Consider the following 22,647-nt stretch of genomic DNA (forward strand, 5'->3'; position numbering starts at 1 on the left):
AAGCCGAAATACTTCATGAAAATTTTCAACTTTTTTGAAGCCGAAATCTTTTAATGAAAATGTTCAACTTTTTGAAACCAAAATCTTTTCATGAAAATTTTCAACTTTTTTGAAGCCGAAATCTTTTCATGAAAATGTTCAACTTTTTTGAAGCTGAGATCTTTTCATGAAAATTTTCCACTTTTTTGAAGCCGAAATCTTTTCATGAAAATTTTCAACTTTTTTGAAGCCGAAATCTTTTCATGAAAATGGTCAACGTTTTTGAAGCCGAAATCTTTTCATGAAAATCTTAGACTTTTTTGAAGTCGAAATCTTTTCATGTAAATTTTCAACTTTTTTGAAGCAGAAATCTTTTCATGAAAATGTTCCATTTTTTTGAAGCCGAAATACTTCATGAAAATTTTCAACTTTTTTGAAGCCGAAATCTTTTCATGAAAATTTTCAACTTTTTTGAAGCCGAAATCTTTTCATGAAAATGGTCAACTTTTTTGAAGCTGAAATCTTTTCATGAAAATTTTCAACTTTTTGAAGCCGAAATCTTTTCATGAAAATTTTCAACTTTTTTGAAGGAGAAATCTTTTCATGAAAATGTTCCATTTTTTTGAAGCCGAAATACTTCATGAAAATTTTCAACTTTTTTGAAGCCGAAATAGTTCATGAAAGTTTTCAACCTTTTTGAAGCCGAAATACTTCATGAAAATTTTCAACTTTTTTGAAGCCGAAATCTTTTCATGAAAATGTTCAACTTTTTTGAAGCTGAGATCTTTTCATGAAAATTTTCTACTTTTTTGAAGCCGAAATCTTTTCATGAAAATGTTCAACTTTTTTGAAGCCGAGATCTTTTCATGAAAATTTTCAACTTTTTGAAACCGAAATCTTTTCATGAAAATTTTCAACTTTTTTGAAGCCGAAATCTTTTCATGAAAATGGTCAACGTTTTTGAAGCCGAAATCTTTTCATGAAAATTTTCAACTTTTTGAAGCCGAAATCTTTTCATGAAAATCTTAGACTTTTTTGAAACCGAAATCTTTTCATGAAAATTTTCAACTTTTTTGAAGCAGAAATCTTTTCATGAAAATTTTCAACTTTTTTGAAGCCGAAATCTTTTCATGAAAATGTTCCATTTTTTTGAAGCCGAAATACTTCATGAAAATTTTAGACTTTTTTGAAGTCGAAATCTTTTCATGTAAATTTTCAACTTTTTTGAAGCAGAAATCTTTTCATGAAAATGTTACATTTTTTTGAAGCCGAAATACTTAATGAAAATTTTCAACTTTTTTGAAGCCGAAATCTTTTCATGAAAATGTTCAACTTTTTTGAAGCCGAAATCTTTTCATGAAAATGGTCAACTTTTTTGAAGCTGAAATCTTTTCATGGAAATTTTCAACTTTTTGAAGCCGAAATCTTTTCATGAAAATTTTCAACTTTTTGAAACCAAAATCTTTTCATGAAAATTTTCAACTTTTTTGAAGCAGAAATCTTTTCATGAAAATGTTCAAGTTTTTTGAAGCCCAAATCTTTTCATGAAAATGTTCAACTTTTTTGAAACCAAAATCTTTTCATGAAAATGTTCAACTTTTTTGAAGCCGAAATCTTTTCATGAAAATTTTCAACTTTTTTGAAGCCGAAATCTTTTCATGAAAATGTTCAACTTTTTTGAAGCTGAGATCTTTTCATGAAAATTTTCCACTTTTTTGAAGCCGAAATCTTTTCATGAAAATGTTCAACTTTTTTGAAGCCGAGATCTTTTCATGAAAATTTTCAACTTTTTGAAACCGAAATCTTTTCATGAAAATTTTCAACTTTTTTGAAGCAGAAATCTTTTCATGAAAATTTTCAACTTTTTTGAAGCCGAAATCTTTTCATGAAAATGTTCCATTTTTTTGAAGCCGAAATACTTCATGAAAATTTTCAAATTTTTTGAAGCCGAAATCTTTTCATGAAAATGTTACATTTTTTTGAAGCCGAAATACTTCATGAAAATTTTCAACTTTTTTGAAGCCGAAATCTTTTCATGAAAATGTTCAACTTTTTTGAAGCCGAAATCTTTTCATGAAAATGGTCAACTTTTTTGAAGCTGAAATCTTTTCATGAAAATTTTCAACTTTTTGAAGCCGAAATCTCTTCATGAAAATTTTCAACTTTTTTGAAGGAGAAATCTTTTCATGAAAATGTTCCATTTTTTTGAAGCCGAAATACTTCATGAAAATTTTCAACTTTTTTGAAGCCGAAATAGTTCATGAAAGTTTTCAACTTTTTTGAAGCCGAAATCTTTTCATGAAAATGGTCAACTTTTTGAAGCCGAAATCTTTTCATGAAAATTTTCAACTTTTTGAAACCGAAATCTTTTCATGAAAATTTTCAACTTTTTTGAAGCCGAAATCTTTTCATGAAAATTTTCAACTTTTTTGAAGCCGAAATCTTTTCATGAAAATTTTCAACTTTTTTGAAGCCGAAACCTTTTCATGAAAATGTTCAACTTTTTTGAAGCCGAGATCTTTTCATGAAAATTTTCAACTTTTTGAAACCGAAATCTTTTCATGAAAATTTTCAACTTTTTTGAAGCCGAAATCTTTTCATGAAAATGGTCAACTTTTTGAAGCCGAAATCTTTTCATGAAAATTTTCAACTTTTTAAAGCCGAAATCTTTTCATGAAAATTTTCAACATTTTTGAAGCAGAAATCTTTTCATGAAAATCTTAGACTTTTTTGAAGTAGAAATCTTTTCATGAAAATTTTCAACTTTTTTGAAGCCGAAATCTTTTCATGAAAATGGTCAACTTTTTTGAAGCCGAAATCTTTTCATGAAAATGGTCATCTTTTTGAAGTCGAAATCTTTTCATGAAAATTTTCAACTTTTTTGAAGCCGAAATCTTTTCATGAAAATTTTCAACTTTTTTGAAGCAGAAATCTTTTCATGAAAATCTTAGACTTTTTTGAAGTCGAAATCTTTTCATGAAAATTTTCATCTTTTTTGAAGCCGAAATCTTTTCATGAAAATGTTCCATTTTTTTGAAGCCGAAATACTTCATGAAAATTTTCAACTTTTTTGAAGCCGAAATACTTCATGAAAATTTTCAACTTTTTTGAAGCCGAAATCTTTTCATGAAAATGTTCAACTTTTTTGAAGCCGAAATCTTTTCATGAAAATTTTCAACTTTTTTGAAGCCGAAATCTTTTCATGAAAATGTTCAACTTTTTTGAAGCTGAGATCTTTTCATGAAAATTTTCCACTTTTTTGAAGCCGAAATCTTTTCATGAAAATGTTCAACTTTTTTGAAGCCGAGATCTTTTCATGAAAATTTTCAACTTTTTGAAACCGAAATCTTTTCATGAAAATTTTCAACTTTTTTGAAGCCGAAATCTTTTCATGAAAATGGTCAACGTTTTTGAAGCCGAAATCTTTTCATGAAAATCTTAGACTTTTTTGAAGTCGAAATCTTTTCATGTAAATTTTCAACTTTTTTGAAGCAGAAATCTTTTCATGAAAATTTTCAACTTTTTTGAAGCCGAAATCTTTTCATGAAAATGTTCCATTTTTTTGAAGCCGAAATACTTCATGAAAATTTTAGACTTTTTTGAAGTCGAAATCTTTTCATGTAAATTTTCAACTTTTTTGAAGCAGAAATCTTTTCATGAAAATGTTCCATTTTTTTGAAGCCGAAATACTTCATGAAAATTTTCAACTTTTTTGAAGCCGAAATCTTTTCATGAAAATGTTACATTTTTTTGAAGCCGAAATACTTCATGAAAATTTTCAACTTTTTTGAAGCCGAAATAGTTCATGAAAGTTTTCAACCTTTTTGAAGCCAATATCCTGTCATGAAAATTTTCAACTTTTTTGAAGCAGAAATCTTTTCATGAAAATGTTCCATTTTTTTGAAGCCGAAATACTTCATGAAAATTTTCAAATTTTTTGAAGCCGAAATCTTTTCATGAAAATGTTACATTTTTTTGAAGCCGAAATACTTAATGAAAATTTTCAACTTTTTTGAAGCCGAAATCTTTTCATGAAAATGTTCAACTTTTTTGAAGCCGAAATCTTTTCATGAAAATGGTCAACTTTTTTGAAGCTGAAATCTTTTCATGAAAATTTTCAACTTTTTGAAGCCGAAATCTTTTCATGAAAATTTTCAACTTTTTGAAACCAAAATCTTTTCATGAAAATTTTCAACTTTTTTGAAGCAGAAATCTTTTCATGAAAATTTTCAACTTTTTTGAAGCCGAAATCTTTTCATGAAAATGTTCAACTTTTTTGAAGCTGAGATCTTTTCATGAAAATTTTCCACTTTTTTGAAGCCGAAATCTTTTCATGAAAATGTTCAACTTTTTTGAAGCCGAGATCTTTTCATGAAAATTTTCAACTTTTTGAAACCGAAATCTTTTCATGAAAATTTTCAACTTTTTTGAAGCAGAAATCTTTTCATGAAAATTTTCAACTTTTTTGAAGCCGAAATCTTTTCATGAAAATGTTCCATTTTTTTGAAGCCGAAATACTTCATGAAAATTTTCAAATTTTTTGAAGCCGAAATCTTTTCATGAAAATGTTACATTTTTTTGAAGCCGAAATACTTCATGAAAATTTTCAACTTTTTTGAAGCCGAAATCTTTTCATGAAAATGTTCAACTTTTTTGAAGCCGAAATCTTTTCATGAAAATGGTCAACTTTTTTGAAGCTGAAATCTTTTCATGAAAATTTTCAACTTTTTGAAGCCGAAATCTCTTCATGAAAATTTTCAACTTTTTTGAAGGAGAAATCTTTTCATGAAAATGTTCCATTTTTTTGAAGCCGAAATACTTCATGAAAATTTTCAACTTTTTTGAAGCCGAAATAGTTCATGAAAGTTTTCAACTTTTTTGAAGCCGAAATCTTTTCATGAAAATGGTCAACTTTTTGAAGCCGAAATCTTTTCATGAAAATTTTCAACTTTTTGAAACCGAAATCTTTTCATGAAAATTTTCAACTTTTTTGAAGCCGAAATCTTTTCATGAAAATTTTCAACTTTTTTGAAGCCGAAATCTTTTCATGAAAATTTTCAACTTTTTTGAAGCCGAAACCTTTTCATGAAAATGTTCAACTTTTTTGAAGCCGAGATCTTTTCATGAAAATTTTCAACTTTTTGAAACCGAAATCTTTTCATGAAAATTTTCAACTTTTTTGAAGCCGAAATCTTTTCATGAAAATGGTCAACTTTTTGAAGCCGAAATCTTTTCATGAAAATTTTCAACTTTTTAAAGCCGAAATCTTTTCATGAAAATTTTCAACATTTTTGAAGCAGAAATCTTTTCATGAAAATCTTAGACTTTTTTGAAGTAGAAATCTTTTCATGAAAATTTTCAACTTTTTTGAAGCCGAAATCTTTTCATGAAAATGGTCAACTTTTTTGAAGCCGAAATCTTTTCATGAAAATGGTCAACTTTTTGAAGTCGAAATCTTTTCATGAAAATTTTCAACTTTTTTGAAGCCGAAATCTTTTCATGAAAATTTTCAACTTTTTTGAAGCAGAAATCTTTTCATGAAAATCTTAGACTTTTTTGAAGTCGAAATCTTTTCATGAAAATTTTCATCTTTTTTGAAGCCGAAATCTTTTCATGAAAATGTTCCATTTTTTTGAAGCCGAAATACTTCATGAAAATTTTCAACTTTTTTGAAGCCGAAATACTTCATGAAAATTTTCAACTTTTTTGAAGCCGAAATCTTTTCATGAAAATGTTCAACTTTTTTGAAGCCGAAATCTTTTCATGAAAATTTTCAACTTTTTTGAAGCCGAAATCTTTTCATGAAAATGTTCAACTTTTTTGAAGCTGAGATCTTTTCATGAAAATTTTCCACTTTTTTGAAGCCGAAATCTTTTCATGAAAATGTTCAACTTTTTTGAAGCCGAGATCTTTTCATGAAAATTTTCAACTTTTTGAAACCGAAATCTTTTCATGAAAATTTTCAACTTTTTTGAAGCCGAAATCTTTTCATGAAAATGGTCAACGTTTTTGAAGCCGAAATCTTTTCATGAAAATCTTAGACTTTTTTGAAGTCGAAATCTTTTCATGTAAATTTTCAACTTTTTTGAAGCAGAAATCTTTTCATGAAAATTTTCAACTTTTTTGAAGCCGAAATCTTTTCATGAAAATGTTCCATTTTTTTGAAGCCGAAATACTTCATGAAAATTTTAGACTTTTTTGAAGTCGAAATCTTTTCATGTAAATTTTCAACTTTTTTGAAGCAGAAATCTTTTCATGAAAATGTTCCATTTTTTTGAAGCCGAAATACTTCATGAAAATTTTCAACTTTTTTGAAGCCGAAATCTTTTCATGAAAATGTTACATTTTTTTGAAGCCGAAATACTTCATGAAAATTTTCAACTTTTTTGAAGCCGAAATAGTTCATGAAAGTTTTCAACCTTTTTGAAGCCAATATCCTGTCATGAAAATTTTCAACTTTTTTGAAGCAGAAATCTTTTCATGAAAATGTTCCATTTTTTTGAAGCCGAAATACTTCATGAAAATTTTCAAATTTTTTGAAGCCGAAATCTTTTCATGAAAATGTTACATTTTTTTGAAGCCGAAATACTTCATGAAAATTTTCAACTTTTTTGAAGCCGAAATCTTTTCATGAAAATGTTCAACTTTTTTGAAGCCGAAATCTTTTCATGAAAATGGTCAACTTTTTTGAAGCTGAAATCTTTTCATGAAAATTTTCAACTTTTTGAAGCCGAAATCTTTTCATGAAAATTTTCAACTTTTTGAAACCAAAATCTTTTCATGAAAATTTTCAACTTTTTTGAAGCAGAAATCTTTTCATGAAAATTTTCAACTTTTTTGAAGCCGAAATCTTTTCATGAAAATGTTCAACTTTTTTGAAGCTGAGATCTTTTCATGAAAATTTTCCACTTTTTTGAAGCCGAAATCTTTTCATGAAAATGTTCAACTTTTTTGAAGCCGAGATCTTTTCATGAAAATTTTCAACTTTTTGAAACCGAAATCTTTTCATGAAAATTTTCAACTTTTTTGAAGCAGAAATCTTTTCATGAAAATTTTCAACTTTTTTGAAGCCGAAATCTTTTCATGAAAATGTTCCATTTTTTTGAAGCCGAAATACTTCATGAAAATTTTCAAATTTTTTGAAGCCGAAATCTTTTCATGAAAATGTTACATTTTTTTGAAGCCGAAATACTTCATGAAAATTTTCAACTTTTTTGAAGCCGAAATCTTTTCATGAAAATGTTCAACTTTTTTGAAGCCGAAATCTTTTCATGAAAATGGTCAACTTTTTTGAAGCTGAAATCTTTTCATGAAAATTTTCAACTTTTTGAAGCCGAAATCTCTTCATGAAAATTTTCAACTTTTTTGAAGGAGAAATCTTTTCATGAAAATGTTCCATTTTTTTGAAGCCGAAATACTTCATGAAAATTTTCAACTTTTTTGAAGCCGAAATAGTTCATGAAAGTTTTCAACTTTTTTGAAGCCGAAATCTTTTCATGAAAATGGTCAACTTTTTGAAGCCGAAATCTTTTCATGAAAATTTTCAACTTTTTTGAAGCCGAAATCTTTTCATGAAAATTTTCAACTTTTTTGAAGCCGAAATCTTTTCATGAAAATTTTCAACTTTTTTGAAGCCGAAACCTTTTCATGAAAATGTTCAACTTTTTTGAAGCCGAGATCTTTTCATGAAAATTTTCAACTTTTTGAAACCGAAATCTTTTCATGAAAATTTTCAACTTTTTTGAAGCCGAAATCTTTTCATGAAAATGGTCAACTTTTTGAAGCCGAAATCTTTTCATGAAAATTTTCAACTTTTTAAAGCCGAAATCTTTTCATGAAAATTTTCAACATTTTTGAAGCAGAAATCTTTTCATGAAAATCTTAGACTTTTTTGAAGTAAAAATCTTTTCATGAAAATTTTCAACTTTTTTGAAGCCGAAATCTTTTCATGAAAATGGTCAACTTTTTTGAAGCCGAAATCTTTTCATGAAAATGGTCAACTTTTTGAAGTCGAAATCTTTTCATGAAAATTTTCAACTTTTTTGAAGCCGAAATCTTTTCATGAAAATTTTCAACTTTTTTGAAGCAGAAATCTTTTCATGAAAATCTTAGACTTTTTTGAAGTCGAAATCTTTTCATGAAAATTTTCATCTTTTTTGAAGCCGAAATCTTTTCATGAAAATGTTCCATTTTTTTGAAGCCGAAATACTTCATGAAAATTTTCAACTTTTTTGAAGCCGAAATACTTCATGAAAATTTTCAACTTTTTTGAAGCCGAAATCTTTTCATGAAAATGTTCAACTTTTTTGAAGCCGAAATCTTTTCATGAAAATTTTCAACTTTTTTGAAGCCGAAATCTTTTCATGAAAATGTTCAACTTTTTTGAAGCTGAGATCTTTTCATGAAAATTTTCCACTTTTTTGAAGCCGAAATCTTTTCATGAAAATGTTCAACTTTTTTGAAGCCGAGATCTTTTCATGAAAATTTTCAACTTTTTGAAACCGAAATCTTTTCATGAAAATTTTCAACTTTTTTGAAGCCGAAATCTTTTCATGAAAATGGTCAACGTTTTTGAAGCCGAAATCTTTTCATGAAAATCTTAGACTTTTTTGAAGTCGAAATCTTTTCATGTAAATTTTCAACTTTTTTGAAGCAGAAATCTTTTCATGAAAATTTTCAACTTTTTTGAAGCCGAAATCTTTTCATGAAAATGTTCCATTTTTTTGAAGCCGAAATACTTCATGAAAATTTTAGACTTTTTTGAAGTCGAAATCTTTTCATGTAAATTTTCAACTTTTTTGAAGCAGAAATCTTTTCATGAAAATGTTCCATTTTTTTGAAGCCGAAATACTTCATGAAAATTTTCAACTTTTTTGAAGCCGAAATCTTTTCATGAAAATGTTACATTTTTTTGAAGCCGAAATACTTCATGAAAATTTTCAACTTTTTTGAAGCCGAAATAGTTCATGAAAGTTTTCAACCTTTTTGAAGCCAATATCCTGTCATGAAAATTTTCAACTTTTTTGAAGCAGAAATCTTTTCATGAAAATGTTCCATTTTTTTGAAGCCGAAATACTTCATGAAAATTTTAGACTTTTTTGAAGTCGAAATCTTTTCATGTAAATTTTCAACTTTTTTGAAGCAGAAATCTTTTCATGAAAATGTTCCATTTTTTTGAAGCCGAAATACTTCATGAAAATTTTCAACTTTTTTGAAGCCGAAATCTTTTCATGAAAATGTTACATTTTTTTGAAGCCGAAATACTTCATGAAAATTTTCAACTTTTTTGAAGCCGAAATCTTTTCATGAAAATTTTCAACTTTTTTGAAGCAGAAATCTTTTCATGAAAATGGTCAACTTTTTTGAAGCTGAAATCTTTTCATGAAAATGTTCAACTTTTTGAAGCCGAAATCTTTTCATGAAAATTTTCAACTTTTTTGAAGGAGAAATCTTTTCATGAAAATGTTCCATTTTTTTGAAGCCGAAATACTTCATGAAAATTTTAGACTTTTTTGAAGTCGAAATCTTTTCATGTAAATTTTCAACTTTTTTGAAGCAGAAATCTTTTCATGAAAATGTTCCATTTTTTTGAAGCCGAAATACTTCATGAAAATTTTCAACTTTTTTGAAGCCGAAATCTTTTCATGAAAATGTTACATTTTTTTGAAGCCGAAATACTTCATGAAAATTTTCAACTTTTTTGAAGCCGAAATCTTTTCATGAAAATTTTCAACTTTTTTGAAGCAGAAATCTTTTCATGAAAATGGTCAACTTTTTTGAAGCTGAAATCTTTTCATGAAAATGTTCAACTTTTTGAAGCCGAAATCTTTTCATGAAAATTTTCAACTTTTTTGAAGGAGAAATCTTTTCATGAAAATGTTCCATTTTTTTGAAGCCGAAATACTTCATGAAAATTTTCAACTTTTTTGAAGCCGAAATAGTTCATGAAAGTTTTCAACCTTTTTGAAGCCAATATCCTGTCATGAAAATTTTCAACTTTTTTGAAGCAGAAATCTTTTCATGAAAATTTTCAACTTTTTGAAACCGAAATCTTTTCATGAAAATTTTCAACTTTTTTGAAGCCGAAATCTTTTCATGAAAATGGTCAACTTTTTGAAGCCGAAATCTTTTCATGAAAATTTTCAACTTTTTGAAGCCGAAATCTTTTCATGAAAATTTTCAACATTTTTGAAGCAGAAATCTTTTCATGAAAATCTTAGACTTTTTTGAAGCCGAAATCTTTTCATGAAAATTTTCAACTTTTTGAAGCCGAAATCTTTTCATGAAAATTTTCAACTTTTTTGAAGCAGAAATCTTTTCATGAAAATCTTAGACTTTTTTGAAGTCGAAATCTTTACATGTAAATTTTCAACTTTTTTGAAGCAGAAATCTTTTCATGAAAATGTTCCATTTTTTTGAAGCCGAAATAATTCATGAAAATTTTCAACTTTTTTGAAGCCAAAATACTTCATGAAAATTTTCAACTTTTTTGAAGCCGAAATCTTTTCATGAAAATGTTCAACTTTTTTGAAGCCGAAATCTTTTCATGAAAATTTTCAACTTTTTTGAAGCCGAAATCTTTTCATGAAAATGTTCAACTTTTTTGAAGCTGAGATCTTTTCATGAAAATTTTCAACTTTTTTGAAGCCGAAATCTTTTCATGAAAATGTTCAACTTTTTTGAAGCTGAGATCTTTTCATGAAAATTTTCCACTTTTTTGAAGCCGAAATCTTTTCATGAAAATGTTCAACTTTTTTGAAGCCGAGATCTTTTCATGAAAATTTTCAACTTTTTGAAACCGAAATCTTTTCATGAAAATTTTCAACTTTTTTGAAACCGAAATCTTTTCATGAAAATGGTCAACGTTTTTGAAGCCGAAATCTTTTCATGAAAATCTTAGACTTTTTTGAAGTCGAAATCTTTTCATGTAAATTTTCAACTTTTTTGAAGCAGAAATCTTTTCATGAAAATTTTCAACTTTTTTGAAGCCGAAATCTTTTCATGAAAATGTTCCATTTTTTTGAAGCCGAAATACTTCATGAAAATTTTAGACTTTTTTGAAGTCGAAATCTTTTCATGTAAATTTTCAACTTTTTTGAAGCAGAAATCTTTTCATGAAAATGTTCCATTTTTTTGAAGCCGAAATACTTCATGAAAATTTTCAACTTTTTTGAAGCCGAAATCTTTTCATGAAAATGTTACATTTTTTTGAAGCCGAAATCTTTTCATGAAAATGGTCAACTTTTTTGAAGCTGAAATCTTTTCATGAAAATTTTCAACTTTTTGAAGCCGAAATCTTTTCATGAAAATTTTCAACTTTTTGAAGCCGAAATCTTTTCATGAAAATCTTAAACTTTTTTGAAGCCGAAATCTTTTCATGAAAATGTTCCATTTTTTTGAAGCCGAAATACTTCATGAAAATTTTAGACTTTTTTGAAGTCGAAATCTTTTCATGTAAATTTTCAACTTTTTTGAAGCCGAAATCTTTTCATGAAAATTTTCAACTTTTTTGATGCCGAAATACTTCATGAAAATTTTCAACTTTTTTGAAGCCGAAATCTTTTCATGAAAATTTTCAACTTTTTTGAAGCCGAAATCTTTTCATGAAAATGGTCAACTTTTTTGAAGCTGAAATCTTTTCATGAAAATTTTCAACTTTTTGAAGTCGAAATCTTTTCATGAAAATTTTCAACTTTTTGAAGCCGAAATCTTTTCATGAAAATTTTCAACTTTTTTGAAGCCGAAATCTTTTCATGAAAATTTTCAACTTTTTGAAGCCGAAATCTTTTCATGAAAATCTTAGACTTTTTTGAAGTCGAAATCTTTTCATGTAAATTTTCAACTTTTTTGAAGCAGAAATCTTTTCATGAAAATCTTAGACTTTTTTGAAGTCTAAATCTTTTCATGAAAATTTTCAACTTTTTTTAAGCAGAAATCTTTTCATGAAAATTTTCAACTTTTTTGAAGCCGAAGTCTTTTCATGAAAATGTTACATTTTTTTGAAGCCGAAATACTTCATGAAAATTTTCAACTTTTTTGAAGCCGAAATCTTTTCATGAAAATTTTCAACTTTTTGAAGCCGAAATCTTTTCATGAAAATCTTAGACTTTTTTGAAGTCGAAATCTTTTCATGTAAATTTTCAACTTTTTTGAAGCAGAAATCTTTTCATGAAAATCTTAGACTTTTTTGAAGTCTAAATCTTTTCATGAAAATTTTCAACTTTTTTTAAGCAGAAATCTTTTCATGAAAATTTTCAACTTTTTGAAACCGAAATCTTTTCATGAAAATTTTCAACTTTTTTGAAGCCGAAATCTTTTCATGAAAATGGTCAACTTTTTGAAGCCGAAATCTTTTCATGAAAATTTTCAACTTTTTGAAGCCGAAATCTTTTCATGAAAATTTTCAACTTTTTGAAGCCGAAATCTTTTCATGAAAATTTTCAACTTTTTTGAAGCAGAAATCTTTTCATGAAAATCTTAGACTTTTTTGAAGTCGAAATCTTTACATGTAAATTTTCAACTTTTTTGAAGCAGAAATCTTTTCATGAAAATGTTCCATTTTTTTGAAGCCGAAATAATTCATGAAAATTTTCAACTTTTTTGAAGTCGAAATCTTTTCATGTAAATTTTCAACTTTTTTGAAGCCGAAATCTTTTCATGAAAATGTTCAACTTTTTTGAAGCCGAAATCTTTTCATGAAAATGGTCAACTTTTTTGAAGCTGAAATCTTTTCATGAAAATTTTCAACTTTTTGAAGCCGAAATCTCTTCATGAAAATTTTCAACTTTTTTGAAGGAGAAATCTTTTCATGAAAATGTTCCATTTTTTTGAAGCCGAAATACTTCATGAAAATTTTCAACTTTTTTGAAGCCGAAATAGTTCATGAAAGTTTTCAACTTTTTTGAAGCCGAAATCTTTTCATGAAAATGGTCAACTTTTTGAAGCCGAAATCTTTTCATGAAAATTTTCAACTTTTTGAAACCGAAATCTTTTCATGAAAATTTTCAACTTTTTTGAAGCCGAAATCTTTTCATGAAAATTTTCAACTTTTTTGAAGCCGAAATCTTTTCATGAAAATTTTCAACTTTTTTGAAGCCGAAACCTTTTCATGAAAATGTTCAACTTTTTTGAAGCCGAGATCTTTTCATGAAAATTTTCAACTTTTTGAAACCGAAATCTTTTCATGAAAATTTTCAACTTTTTTGAAGCCGAAATCTTTTCATGAAAATGGTCAACTTTTTGAAGCCGAAATCTTTTCATGAAAATTTTCAACTTTTTAAAGCCGAAATCTTTTCATGAAAATTTTCAACATTTTTGAAGCAGAAATCTTTTCATGAAAATCTTAGACTTTTTTGAAGTAGAAATCTTTTCATGAAAATTTTCAACTTTTTTGAAGCCGAAATCTTTTCATGAAAATGGTCAACTTTTTTGAAGCCGAAATCTTTTCATGAAAATGGTCAACTTTTTGAAGTCGAAATCTTTTCATGAAAATTTTCAACTTTTTTGAAGCCGAAATCTTTTCATGAAAATTTTCAACTTTTTTGAAGCAGAAATCTTTTCATGAAAATCTTAGACTTTTTTGAAGTCGAAATCTTTTCATGAAAATTTTCATCTTTTTTGAAGCCGAAATCTTTTCATGAAAATGTTCCATTTTTTTGAAGCCGAAATACTTCATGAAAATTTTCAACTTTTTTGAAGCCGAAATACTTCATGAAAATTTTCAACTTTTTTGAAGCCGAAATCTTTTCATGAAAATGTTCAACTTTTTTGAAGCCGAAATCTTTTCATGAAAATTTTCAACTTTTTTGAAGCCGAAATCTTTTCATGAAAATGTTCAACTTTTTTGAAGCTGAGATCTTTTCATGAAAATTTTCCACTTTTTTGAAGCCGAAATCTTTTCATGAAAATGTTCAACTTTTTTGAAGCCGAGATCTTTTCATGAAAATTTTCAACTTTTTGAAACCGAAATCTTTTCATGAAAATTTTCAACTTTTTTGAAGCCGAAATCTTTTCATGAAAATGGTCAACGTTTTTGAAGCCGAAATCTTTTCATGAAAATCTTAGACTTTTTTGAAGTCGAAATCTTTTCATGTAAATTTTCAACTTTTTTGAAGCAGAAATCTTTTCATGAAAATTTTCAACTTTTTTGAAGCCGAAATCTTTTCATGAAAATGTTCCATTTTTTTGAAGCCGAAATACTTCATGAAAATTTTAGACTTTTTTGAAGTCGAAATCTTTTCATGTAAATTTTCAACTTTTTTGAAGCAGAAATCTTTTCATGAAAATGTTCCATTTTTTTGAAGCCGAAATACTTCATGAAAATTTTCAACTTTTTTGAAGCCGAAATCTTTTCATGAAAATGTTACATTTTTTTGAAGCCGAAATACTTCATGAAAATTTTCAACTTTTTTGAAGCCGAAATAGTTCATGAAAGTTTTCAACCTTTTTGAAGCCAATATCCTGTCATGAAAATTTTCAACTTTTTTGAAGCAGAAATCTTTTCATGAAAATGTTCCATTTTTTTGAAGCCGAAATACTTCATGAAAATTTTAGACTTTTTTGAAGTCGAAATCTTTTCATGTAAATTTTCAACTTTTTTGAAGCAGAAATCTTTTCATGAAAATGTTCCATTTTTTTGAAGCCGAAATACTTCATGAAAATTTTCAACTTTTTTGAAGCCGAAATCTTTTCATGAAAATGTTACATTTTTTTGAAGCCGAAATACTTCATGAAAATTTTCAACTTTTTTGAAGCCGAAATCTTTTCATGAAAATTTTCAACTTTTTTGAAGCAGAAATCTTTTCATGAAAATGGTCAACTTTTTTGAAGCTGAAATCTTTTCATGAAAATGTTCAACTTTTTGAAGCCGAAATCTTTTCATGAAAATTTTCAACTTTTTTGAAGGAGAAATCTTTTCATGAAAATGTTCCATTTTTTTGAAGCCGAAATACTTCATGAAAATTTTAGACTTTTTTGAAGTCGAAATCTTTTCATGTAAATTTTCAACTTTTTTGAAGCAGAAATCTTTTCATGAAAATGTTCCATTTTTTTGAAGCCGAAATACTTCATGAAAATTTTCAACTTTTTTGAAGCCGAAATCTTTTCATGAAAATGTTACATTTTTTTGAAGCCGAAATACTTCATGAAAATTTTCAACTTTTTTGAAGCCGAAATCTTTTCATGAAAATTTTCAACTTTTTTGAAGCAGAAATCTTTTCATGAAAATGGTCAACTTTTTTGAAGCTGAAATCTTTTCATGAAAATGTTCAACTTTTTGAAGCCGAAATCTTTTCATGAAAATTTTCAACTTTTTTGAAGGAGAAATCTTTTCATGAAAATGTTCCATTTTTTTGAAGCCGAAATACTTCATGAAAATTTTCAACTTTTTTGAAGCCGAAATAGTTCATGAAAGTTTTCAACCTTTTTGAAGCCAATATCCTGTCATGAAAATTTTCAACTTTTTTGAAGCAGAAATCTTTTCATGAAAATTTTCAACTTTTTGAAACCGAAATCTTTTCATGAAAATTTTCAACTTTTTTGAAGCCGAAATCTTTTCATGAAAATGGTCAACTTTTTGAAGCCGAAATCTTTTCATGAAAATTTTCAACTTTTTGAAGCCGAAATCTTTTCATGAAAATTTTCAACATTTTTGAAGCAGAAATCTTTTCATGAAAATCTTAGACTTTTTTGAAGCCGAAATCTTTTCATGAAAATTTTCAACTTTTTGAAGCCGAAATCTTTTCATGAAAATTTTCAACTTTTTTGAAGCAGAAATCTTTTCATGAAAATCTTAGACTTTTTTGAAGTCGAAATCTTTACATGTAAATTTTCAACTTTTTTGAAGCAGAAATCTTTTCATGAAAATGTTCCATTTTTTTGAAGCCGAAATAATTCATGAAAATTTTCAACTTTTTTGAAGCCAAAATACTTCATGAAAATTTTCAACTTTTTTGAAGCCGAAATCTTTTCATGAAAATGTTCAACTTTTTTGAAGCCGAAATCTTTTCATGAAAATTTTCAACTTTTTTGAAGCCGAAATCTTTTCATGAAAATGTTCAACTTTTTTGAAGCTGAGATCTTTTCATGAAAATTTTCAACTTTTTTGAAGCCGAAATCTTTTCATGAAAATGTTCAACTTTTTTGAAGCTGAGATCTTTTCATGAAAATTTTCCACTTTTTTGAAGCCGAAATCTTTTCATGAAAATGTTCAACTTTTTTGAAGCCGAGATCTTTTCATGAAAATTTTCAACTTTTTGAAACCGAAATCTTTTCATGAAAATTTTCAACTTTTTTGAAACCGAAATCTTTTCATGAAAATGGTCAACGTTTTTGAAGCCGAAATCTTTTCATGAAAATCTTAGACTTTTTTGAAGTCGAAATCTTTTCATGTAAATTTTCAACTTTTTTGAAGCAGAAATCTTTTCATGAAAATTTTCAACTTTTTTGAAGCCGAAATCTTTTCATGAAAATGTTCCATTTTTTTGAAGCCGAAATACTTCATGAAAATTTTAGACTTTTTTGAAGTCGAAATCTTTTCATGTAAATTTTCAACTTTTTTGAAGCAGAAATCTTTTCATGAAAATGTTCCATTTTTTTGAAGCCGAAATACTTCATGAAAATTTTCAACTTTTTTGAAGCCGAAATCTTTTCATGAAAATGTTACATTTTTTTGAAGCCGAAATCTTTTCATGAAAATGGTCAACTTTTTTGAAGCTGAAATCTTTTCATGAAAATTTTCAACTTTTTGAAGCCGAAATCTTTTCATGAAAATTTTCAACTTTTTGAAGCCGAAATCTTTTCATGAAAATCTTAAACTTTTTTGAAGCCGAAATCTTTTCATGAAAATGTTCCATTTTTTTGAAGCCGAAATACTTCATGAAAATTTTAGACTTTTTTGAAGTCGAAATCTTTTCATGTAAATTTTCAACTTTTTTGAAGCCGAAATCTTTTCATGAAAATTTTCAACTTTTTTGATGCCGAAATACTTCATGAAAATTTTCAACTTTTTTGAAGCCGAAATCTTTTCATGAAAATTTTCAACTTTTTTGAAGCCGAAATCTTTTCATGAAAATGGTCAACTTTTTTGAAGCTGAAATCTTTTCATGAAAATTTTCAACTTTTTGAAGTCGAAATCTTTTCATGAAAATTTTCAACTTTTTGAAGCCGAAATCTTTTCATGAAAATTTTCAACTTTTTTGAAGCCGAAATCTTTTCATGAAAATTTTCAACTTTTTGAAGCCGAAATCTTTTCATGAAAATCTTAGACTTTTTTGAAGTCGAAATCTTTTCATGTAAATTTTCAACTTTTTTGAAGCAGAAATCTTTTCATGAAAATCTTAGACTTTTTTGAAGTCTAAATCTTTTCATGAAAATTTTCAACTTTTTTTAAGCAGAAATCTTTTCATGAAAATTTTCAACTTTTTTGAAGCCGAAGTCTTTTCATGAAAATGTTACATTTTTTTGAAGCCGAAATACTTCATGAAAATTTTCAACTTTTTTGAAGCCGAAATCTTTTCATGAAAATTTTCAACTTTTTGAAGCCGAAATCTTTTCATGAAAATCTTAGACTTTTTTGAAGTCGAAATCTTTTCATGTAAATTTTCAACTTTTTTGAAGCAGAAATCTTTTCATGAAAATCTTAGACTTTTTTGAAGTCTAAATCTTTTCATGAAAATTTTCAACTTTTTTTAAGCAGAAATCTTTTCATGAAAATTTTCAACTTTTTGAAACCGAAATCTTTTCATGAAAATTTTCAACTTTTTTGAAGCCGAAATCTTTTCATGAAAATGGTCAACTTTTTGAAGCCGAAATCTTTTCATGAAAATTTTCAACTTTTTGAAGCCGAAATCTTTTCATGAAAATTTTCAACTTTTTGAAGCCGAAATCTTTTCATGAAAATTTTCAACTTTTTTGAAGCAGAAATCTTTTCATGAAAATCTTAGACTTTTTTGAAGTCGAAATCTTTACATGTAAATTTTCAACTTTTTTGAAGCAGAAATCTTTTCATGAAAATGTTCCATTTTTTTGAAGCCGAAATAATTCATGAAAATTTTCAACTTTTTTGAAGTCGAAATCTTTTCATGTAAATTTTCAACTTTTTTGAAGCCGAAATCTTTTCATGAAAATGTTCAACTTTTTTGAAGCCGAAATCTTTTCATGAAAATTTTCAACTTTTTTGAAGCCGAAATCTTTTCATGAAAATGTTCAACTTTTTTGAAGTTGAGATCTTTTCATGAAAATTTTCAACTTTTTTGAAGCCGAAATCTTTTCATGAAAATGTTCAACTTTTTTGAAGCCGAAATCTTTTCATGAAAATTTTCAACTTTTTTGAAGCCGAAATCTTTTCATGAAAATGTTCAACTTTTTTGAAGCTGAGATCTTTTCATGAAAATTTTCCACTTTTTTGAAGCCGAAATCTTTTCATGAAAATGTTCAACTTTTTTGAAGCTGAGATCTTTTCATGAAAATTTTCCACTTTTTTGAAGCCGAAATCTTTTCATGAAAATGTTCAACTTTTTTGAAGCCGAGATCTTTTCATGAAAATTTTCAACTTTTTGAAACCGAAATCTTTTCATGAAAATTTTCAACTTTTTTGAAACCGAAATCTTTTCATGAAAATGGTCAACGTTTTTGAAGCCGAAATCTTTTCATGAAAATCTTAGACTTTTTTGAAGTCGAAATCTTTTCATGTAAATTTTCAACTTTTTTGAAGCAGAAATCTTTTCATGAAAATTTTCAACTTTTTTGAAGCCGAAATCTTTTCATGAAAATGTTCCATTTTTTTGAAGCCGAAATACTTCATGAAAATTTTAGACTTTTTTGAAGTCGAAATCTTTTCATGTAAATTTTCAACTTTTTTGAAGCAGAAATCTTTTCATGAAAATGTTCCATTTTTTTGAAGCCGAAATACTTCATGAAAATTTTCAACTTTTTTGAAGCCGAAATCTTTTCATGAAAATGTTACATTTTTTTGAAGCCGAAATCTTTTCATGAAAATGGTCAACTTTTTTGAAGCTGAAATCTTTTCATGAAAATTTTCAACTTTTTGAAGCCGAAATCTTTTCATGAAAATTTTCAACTTTTTGAAGCCGAAATCTTTTCATGAAAATCTTAAACTTTTTTGAAGCCGAAATCTTTTCATGAAAATGTTCCATTTTTTTGAAGCCGAAATACTTCATGAAAATTTTAGACTTTTTTGAAGTCGAAATCTTTTCATGTAAATTTTCAACTTTTTTGAAGCCGAAATCTTTTCATGAAAATTTTCAACTTTTTTGATGCCGAAATACTTCATGAAAATTTTCAACTTTTTTGAAGCCGAAATCTTTTCATGAAAATTTTCAACTTTTTTGAAGCCGAAATCTTTTCATGAAAATGGTCAACTTTTTTGAAGCTGAAATCTTTTCATGAAAATTTTCAACTTTTTGAAGTCGAAATCTTTTCATGAAAATTTTCAACTTTTTGAAGCCGAAATCTTTTCATGAAAATTTTCAACTTTTTTGAAGCCGAAATCTTTTCATGAAAATTTTCAACTTTTTGAAGCCGAAATCTTTTCATGAAAATCTTAGACTTTTTTGAAGTCGAAATCTTTTCATGTAAATTTTCAACTTTTTTGAAGCAGAAATCTTTTCATGAAAATCTTAGACTTTTTTGAAGTCTAAATCTTTTCATGAAAATTTTCAACTTTTTTTAAGCAGAAATCTTTTCATGAAAATTTTCAACTTTTTTGAAGCCGAAGTCTTTTCATGAAAATGTTACATTTTTTTGAAGCCGAAATACTTCATGAAAATTTTCAACTTTTTTGAAGCCGAAATCTTTTCATGAAAATTTTCAACTTTTTGAAGCCGAAATCTTTTCATGAAAATCTTAGACTTTTTTGAAGTCGAAATCTTTTCATGTAAATTTTCAACTTTTTTGAAGCAGAAATCTTTTCATGAAAATCTTAGACTTTTTTGAAGTCTAAATCTTTTCATGAAAATTTTCAACTTTTTTTAAGCAGAAATCTTTTCATGAAAATTTTCAACTTTTTGAAACCGAAATCTTTTCATGAAAATTTTCAACTTTTTTGAAGCCGAAATCTTTTCATGAAAATGGTCAACTTTTTGAAGCCGAAATCTTTTCATGAAAATTTTCAACTTTTTGAAGCCGAAATCTTTTCATGAAAATTTTCAACTTTTTGAAGCCGAAATCTTTTCATGAAAATTTTCAACTTTTTTGAAGCAGAAATCTTTTCATGAAAATCTTAGACTTTTTTGAAGTCGAAATCTTTACATGTAAATTTTCAACTTTTTTGAAGCAGAAATCTTTTCATGAAAATGTTCCATTTTTTTGAAGCCGAAATAATTCATGAAAATTTTCAACTTTTTTGAAGTCGAAATCTTTTCATGTAAATTTTCAACTTTTTTGAAGCCGAAATCTTTTCATGAAAATGTTCAACTTTTTTGAAGCCGAAATCTTTTCATGAAAATTTTCAACTTTTTTGAAGCCGAAATCTTTTCATGAAAATGTTCAACTTTTTTGAAGTTGAGATCTTTTCATGAAAATTTTCAACTTTTTTGAAGCCGAAATCTTTTCATGAAAATGTTCAACTTTTTTGAAGCCGAAATCTTTTCATGAAAATTTTCAACTTTTTTGAAGCCGAAATCTTTTCATGAAAATGTTCAACTTTTTTGAAGCTGAGATCTTTTCATGAAAATTTTCCACTTTTTTGAAGCCGAAATCTTTTCATGAAAATGTTCAACTTTTTTGAAGCTGAGATCTTTTCATGAAAATTTTCAACTTTTTTGAAGCCGAAATCTTTTCATGAAAATGTTCAACTTTTTTGAAGCCGAAATCTTTTCATGAAAATGTTCAACTTTTTTGAAGCCGAAATCTTTTCATGAAAATTTTCGACTTTTTTGAAGCCGAAATAGTTCATGAAAGTTTTCAACATTTTTGAAGCTGAAATCTTTTCATGAAACTTTTCAACTTTTTTGAAGCCGAAATCTTTTCATGAAAATGGTCAACGTTTTTGAAGCCGAAATCTTTTCATGAAAATTTTCAACTTTTTGAAGCCGAAATCTTTTCATGAAAATCTTAGACTTTTTTGAAGTCGAAATCTTTTCATGTAAATTTTCAACTTTTTTGAAGCAGAAATCTTTTCATGAAAATTTTCAACTTTTTTGAAGCCGAAGTCTTTTCATGAAAATGTTACATTTTTTTGAAGCCGAAATACTTCATGAAAATTTTCAACTTTTTTGAAGCAGAAATCTTTTCATGAAAATCTTAGACTTTTTTGAAGTCGAAATCTTTTCATGTAAATTTTCAACTTTTTTGAAGCAGAAATCTTTTCATGAAAATGTTCAACTTTTTTGAAGCCGAAATCCTTTCATGAAAATGTTCCATTTTTTTGAAGCCGAAATACTTCATGAAAATTTTCAACTTTTTTGAAGTCGAAATCTTTTCATGTAAATTTTCAACTTTTTTGAACCCGAAATCTTTTCATGAAAATGTTCAACTTTTTTGAAGCCGAGATCTTTTCATGAAAATTTTCAACTTTTTTGAAGCCGAAATCTTTTCATGAAAATTTTCAACTTTTTTGAACCCAAAATCTTTTCATGAAAATGTTCAACTTTTTTGAAGCCGAAATCTTTTCATGAAAATGATCCATTTTTTTGAAGCCGAAATACTTGATGAAAATTTTCAACTTTTTTGAAGCAGAAATCTTTTCATGAAAATCTTGGACTTTTTTGAAGCCGAAATACTAGATGAAAATATTCAACTTTTTTGAAGTCTAAATCTTTTCATGAAAATTTTCAACTTTTTTGAAGTCGAAATCTTTTCATGAAAATCTTCAACTTTTTTGAAGCCGAAATCTTTTCATGAAAATTTTCAACTTTTTTGAAGCAGAAATCTTTTCATGAAAATTTTCAACTTTTTTGAAGCCAAAATAGTTCATGAAAATTTTAGACTTTTTGAAACCAAAATCTTTTCATGAAAATCTTCAACTTTTTTGAAGCCAAAATCTTTTCATGTAAATTTTCAACTTTTTTGAAGCAGAAATCTTTTCATGAAAATGTTCAACTTTTTTGAAAACGAGATCTTTTCATGAAAATTTTCAACTTTTTGAAACCAAAATCTTTTCATGAAAATTTTTAACTTTTTGAAGCAGAAATCTTTTCATGAAAATGTTCAACTTTTTTGAAACCAAAATCTTTTCATGAAAATTTTCAACTTTTTTGAAGCCGAAATCTTTTCATGAAAATGTTCAACTTTTTTGAAGCCGAAATCTTTCCATGAAAATGTTCAAGTTTTTTGAAGCCGAAATCTTTTCATGAAAATGTTCCATTTTTTTGAAGCCGAAATACTTCATGAAAATCTTCAACTTTTTTGAAGCAGAAATCTTTTCATGAAAATGTTCAACTTTTTGAAACCAAAATCTTTTCATGAAAATTTTTAACTTTTTGAAGCCGAAATCTTTTCATGAAAATTTTCAACTTTTTGAAACCAAAATCTTTTCATGAAAATTTTCAACTTTTTTGAAGCAGAAATCTTTTCATGAAAATTTTCAACTTTTTTGAAGCCGAAATCTTTTCATGAAAATGTTCAACTTTTTTGAAGCTGAGATCTTTTCATGAAAATTTTCCACTTTTTTGAAGCCGAAATCTTTTCATGAAAATGTTCAACTTTTTT

The sequence above is a fragment of the Labrus bergylta genome, chromosome 12, assembly GCF_963930695.1.
Source record: "Labrus bergylta chromosome 12, fLabBer1.1, whole genome shotgun sequence".
NCBI classification, from domain to species: Eukaryota; Metazoa; Chordata; class Actinopteri; order Labriformes; family Labridae; genus Labrus; species Labrus bergylta.